The 6,000-nt window shown below is 40.2% G+C and overlaps 1 pseudogene; it reads left to right on the top strand.

The window, feature by feature from the left end:
* The first annotated feature begins 677 nt into the window (after positions 1-677).
* Positions 678-1,641, top strand: LOC110258751 (annotated as a pseudogene).
* The last annotated feature ends 4,359 nt before the right edge of the window (positions 1,642-6,000 follow it).

The raw sequence follows: 6,000 nt of genomic DNA, 5'->3' as shown, positions 1-6,000 counted from the left end.
ACTTATGGCAGGAGAAAAATGGCTTTTTGGGTGGTCAAACAAACCCAGAGTAAGTATCATTCACACTGAGACCAGAAGAATAAGAGTTAGCAATGGAAATGCTGATGGAAATAAAGAATGGACCGGAGAGCATTTAAGTCAGGAGGATCATGCTGGAAGGGCCAGAAGTAGAGGAGAGCAAGGAACAAGAGGAGTCCATGATGCCTGGTGCGTTAACACGGGAAAACAGAATCTAAGATGAGGATAAGGGAGTAAACTAGAAGGAAGATCATGTGGAACCTTAGGGATGCGTCAAGATTTTCAGATGAAATGACATGTGCTTTGGTAGATTGTGGTCTTTTCATAAAATTATATGATCAGTAGAAGTAGGCAAAAATAAATGAAAATATTTTACTTGCTCCTTGATTGAGGTATTGATGAAACGCCAGTTCACACCCTGAACACACACCTTCTGATCCGTGGCAGTTTCCCCACACTGTATATCAAGTTCTCTAACTTGGGTAGCAAGCTTCGGTCACCTGCATGGTTGCCTTTAAAACCAAGTCAATTATGTCATAGAAAATATTCTGGACCACTACGAAACCACATTATACTATTTTCAATTCCAAAAATAATTTAAAAATCGCAATGATCTTAGCTTTCTATATTCTTCTTCCTTTGCAACTTTTCAGCTGATATTTCATCTTTGCCACCCATGGAACAAAACAATGGCACCAAAGTGACGGAATTCATTCTCCTGGGATTTGCTGGTCAACACAAGTCTTGGCTTGTCCTCTTCATAGTGTTTCTGGGGATCTATGTGGTCACCCTGGTGGGTAACATTGGCATGATCCTGCTCATCAAGATTGAAGCTTCCCTTCACACCCCCATGTACTTTTTCCTCCAAAACTTGGCTTTTGTTGATCTCTGCTATGCCTACGCTATCACTCCCAAGGTGTTGCAGAATTTGATGAGTACAGAACAATCCATCTCATTCATAGGATGCATGGTGCAATTACTTGTCTATGGTACTTTTGTAACAAGTGACGGTTATATCTTGGCTGCTATGGCGGTGGACCGCTATGTGGCCATCTGTAATCCACTCCGCTATCCAACAGTCATGTCCCAGAGAGTCTGCATTCAACTCTTGATTGGCTCATACCTCATAGGTTTCCTAAATGCCTCTGTACATGTAAGTTTCATTCTCCCCCTGAACTTTTGCAAATCCAATAAAATTAACCACTTTTTCTGTGATGCACCCCCAATTCTCGCTCTCTCGTGCTCCAGTATTTACTTCAACATCATGCTGCTAGTAGCCTTTGTGGGGTTTCACTTGACATTCACTGTGTCAATCATCATCTTTTCCTACGTATTTATCCTGGCTGCCATCCTGAAGATCTCTTCTGCCTCAGGGAGGAAAAAAGCCTTCTCCACGTGTGGCTCCCACCTGACCGCAGTCACCGTTTTCTATGGGACCTTTCTTACATGTACTTACAGCTCATTCTCATAATTCCCAGGAGAATTTGAAGGTGGCCTCCGTATTTATGGCGTTGTGATTCCCATGTTAAACCCCTGATCTATAGTTTGAGAAATAAGGAGGTAAAAGAAGCTCTAAAAGTGATATGGAAAAAAAAATCTTCTAGATTAGGCTCGAATTCTTAAAATTCAGCACATCAAAGCATTCAGGAGAGATGTTTTACCTGGATTTAGTATTTCTGAAATAGGGATCCTGTTCACATCATAAACCAATGCTACTTCTTCAATAGGTAAGTTCTCAAATGTGGGCAATATAGTGAAAACACCTCGTGGGACTGAAAAATAAACTTGCCAGGAGATTCCGATGGTGCTTGCTTCTGAGACTTGTTTGTAAGTCCACTGACGTTACCACGTCAGGCACAAAGGAATTAAAGAACACGCCCTGCCTTAGAATAGTCAGAGAGATGTCTAACCACACAGGAAGCACTGTAACATCCTTGTTTCGGGCTGATGGCTAATTTCCCTCTTTGCTTTCTCCCTACTTATGGTGTGATTCATCTCTCCACCAGGAGAGATGCATATCCCCACCAGTGCAGAAGCATGAAGGTGAGGAAAGTAATCTTCTCAAAACTGGATTCCCAACATCTAGCTTATTCTTAAAATATTGTAGTGGTTCGATAAGTATTTGTTGGATAAATAGATTGACAAATAAAAGGTGGAAAAACAGGCCAGAAGTCTAAACACAGCACTCTCACATTAGTTGAAAGTAAAAAACTGCAATCCAGCTCTGCTGTTCCTGGTCGAAAAGTAAAGCAGTCATTGAATGAGATATACAGATGGAAAATAAGCATATGGAAAGATGTTACACATGTGTCATCAGGGCAAATGCAAATGAAAACGAGATACCACTACACTCCTATTAGAATGACCAAAATCCAGAAAGCTGATAGTGCCTAATGCTGATGAAGATGTGGAAACAGCGAGAACTCTCATTCATTGCTGTGGGAATGCAAACGGCTAGAGCCACTCTGCAAGTAAGTCTGGAGGTTTCTTACAAAATTAAACATATTCTTACCATATAATCCAGCAATACCCTTGGTATTTACCCAAAGGAGTTGAAAACTTATGTCCACAAAAACCTACACCAAACATTTATAGCATGTTAATTTATAACTGCCCAAACTTGGAAGTTAACAAAAATGTCCTTCCATAGGTGAATGGGTCAGTAAACCGTGGGTACAACCAGCGAGTGGAATACTTTCAGTGCTACAAAGAGATAAGCTATCATGCCATGAAAAGACATTGGGGAACCCTAAATGCATATTACTAAGTGAAAGAAGACAGTTGTAAAAGCTGGCACTGTATAATTTCTTCTATGTGGTATTCTCTGAAGGACAAACTGTGAAAACAGATCTTTTTAGATCAGTGGTTGCTATAGTTTGAGGTCGTAGGAGGGGTGAATAGGTGGGACGCAGAGGGTTTTTAGAACATACTGTGTATGATACCATAACGATGGATACACATCATTATAGGATTTGTCTAAACTCATAGTGTGTACAACACCAAGAGTGAACGGTGACATAAACCATGGACTTTGGGTAACTATGATGAGGCAATGTAGGTTTATCAGTTGTAACACATGTACCACTCTTTTGGATGATATTGACATGAGGAGAAGCTATGTAGGTGTGAGCTTTGGGGCAGGGGGAATATGGGAAATCTCTGCGGCTGCCTCTCAATTTTTCTGTGAACCTAAAACTGCTGTAGAAAAAAAGTCTTAACGGAAAGGGAAGAAGAGTAAAGCAGCATCCATGATTTTACCAAGCTTATCAACAGGAACAGTTGCCTATAACAACATCAAAATAGCACTATTGGAAATAAACACACAGAATGAAATTCTATTTTCTTTTTTTTTTTTTTTTTTTTTTTTTTTTTTTTTTTTTTTGTGCGTGTGTGTGTCTTTCTGTCTTTTCTAGTACCGCACCCATGGCATGTGGAGGTTCCCGGGCTAGGAGTCTAATCAGAGCTGTAGCCACCAGCCTACGCCAGAGCCACAGCAACGCCAGATCCAAGCCGTTTCTGCGACCTACACCACAGCTCATGGCAACGCCAACTCCGTAACCCACTGAGCGAGGCTAGGCATTGAACCTACAGCCTCATGGTTCCTAGTCGGATTCGTTAAGCACTGAGCTGTGATGGGAACTCCCAGAATGAAATTCTAAAGTAAGTCTCTGTCATGGTATATGCATGTATGGGGTGGGCAGGTGGGAAGGACATGAGTGGTGAGCAGATCCGCTCCCTTGGATCCTTAGTTTCTTGGCCTGATCGGTTTCTTAATACACATTTTATGGAATAAATCCGTGAAACCAACTCAGTAAATGAAGCAAACTACCAGGGATGTCTTTATGGAAAACGTTTGTCTCTTTTTGTTACTATGGCTATCTAGGAATTGTTGTTGTTGTGATTGCTAATGTTATTTTCTCCTAGGAGTTTGAGGTCAGGAGTGTGTGCGTATGTGTGTGTGTGTTTGTGTGTGCGCGTGTGTGTGAGAGAGAGAGAGAGAGAGAGACAGAAGACACATACAGCTAAGAGCATAGGACAATCATGAGCACTAAGGAGAGTAAGAGCAGAGAGTTGCCGTTTAACCCAGAGGAGGGTGAGCAATCCTTGCAGTGGATGCATGAGTGGTATTGCCATCAGTCCCCACCAGACAGACCACACGTTTCATCAGTTAACATCAATATTGATATGACTGTTTACACAGATAACTGATTAATGAGGTCAAGGAAAAGGTCAGACTGTTGCCAAGAATATTGGAGCCGGGAGGCGGAAGATAAAAGTCACCCACCACCACAGTGAAAGGGGAGTAAACATGACAGCATCTCAGAAGCATTCCAGGTAGAGTGGAAAAAAGTGGAACGGAGTCACCCTCGAAAACCTAAGCTAAATCACATGATTAGAGGTTTGGACCTTTCAGTTCCATCCCCCAACCTCCATGCAGGGGAGAGGGGCTTGAGATTGAGTTTAGTCGCCAGTAGCCAATCAATCAAGCCTATGTAATGAAACCTCCACAAAAACCCAAAAGGACTAGTTTCGGAGCACTTCCAGGTTGATGAACATGTGGTGATTCAAGGAGAATGACATTCTGAAGGAAGGCATGGAAGCTCTATGCCCTTTCCCCATACAGCCCTTTCCCCTATGCATCTCTTCCATCTAGCTGTTCCTGAGTTAAATACTTTTATAATAAAACAGTTATCTGGTAAGAAATATATGAATAAATAAAAATAGAACCTAGGCTAATACAACAATGGGGTCCTCATTATATCCCTATTTACTCATAAGTCCAAGTCCTAAAAAATACAGATGACAGCAGATGAAAGCCATAGCTTTACTTCTAACATTCTTAGGAAGATTGTGTGCTCACTTAACCCGAGCTGTCATCTCCAGTATCAAGTCATTCAAAAGTCAGTATATAGGACAGAATAACTCATTGTGAGACTAGCCCTAATCCACAACAAAAATAAAATTACATGTTCCTTTATTAAAATTCAATCAATTTCTTGATTGTTTAAAATTTATAATTTATTAAAAATGTCTTTTAAAGTATACCTTATCTCTGTGTATTTCCAAATTAATTTTTAGATAAGTTATGTGAATCAAAAAGCAAAAGGAATTAAAGGTTTAGTCACTCTCTCCCTATTACTCAAAGGCAGCCACTCTTTTTTTTTTTTTTGAATTATTTTATTAAAGTGTAGTTTAAAGTGGTGGAATGTTAGGCTCAAGAGATTGGAGCTAAAGGCAAATATTTATATTCAAATTTTATATTTAGGCACCTTCAACTTTAATATCTGAGGTACTCGATGTTACACAGAACCCCAGCTTCATACATCTTTCCCTGACAAGTTTTGGCCATTCTCTGGTAGGACAAAAAGGGGGAAATTTAAGATTTCCCTCGCATCAACTTTTTATAGGCATGTAATAAAGACAGAGAAGGCAGTACATCACACGTTTTGTAGCAACCTTTAGGTGCTCAGAATTGGCTCTCTGCTGAGGTATCTCCTGCCCTAGGAAGCAGGGTTAGGGGTTCTGTGAGCTATTTTGAGCTATGTAGGCTGTAATGCAACTCTCTAAAAGGAAGTGTAATGGTTCATTTTACATGTCAACTTGATTGAGCTAAGAGGTGCCCAGAAAGGTAGCAGAACATTCTTTCTGGGTGTGTCTGTGATATGTTTTAGGGTACAGAAAAAGTAAGCATGTACTCAGCAGGATACATGAACAGATAGTGTCAGAATGGCTGAGAAGTAGAAAAATAAACATTATCAAATACACAATTATAAAGCATTAATCAATTTGCTACAAGATTTTTCTTCTAACTAGGCAATAATAATAACAGCAAAGTGAAATGTGAAATATAAATGCAGCATATTCCTCAAAGTATGAAGTTATGTGAGAGATCTAAAGTCTAAAGTACAGCAGCTAAGTGAGAGGTGCTTTCAAGAGATTTTCATGAAAAAGAAAGGGAAAGGAAAAAGCTACCAGCCCCAA

The sequence above is a fragment of the Sus scrofa genome, unplaced genomic scaffold, assembly GCF_000003025.6.
Source record: "Sus scrofa isolate TJ Tabasco breed Duroc unplaced genomic scaffold, Sscrofa11.1 Contig414, whole genome shotgun sequence".
Taxonomy (NCBI): Eukaryota; Metazoa; Chordata; class Mammalia; order Artiodactyla; family Suidae; genus Sus; species Sus scrofa.
The sequence above is the reverse complement of the archived record's forward strand: the minus strand, read 5'-3'. Positions and strand labels throughout refer to the sequence as shown.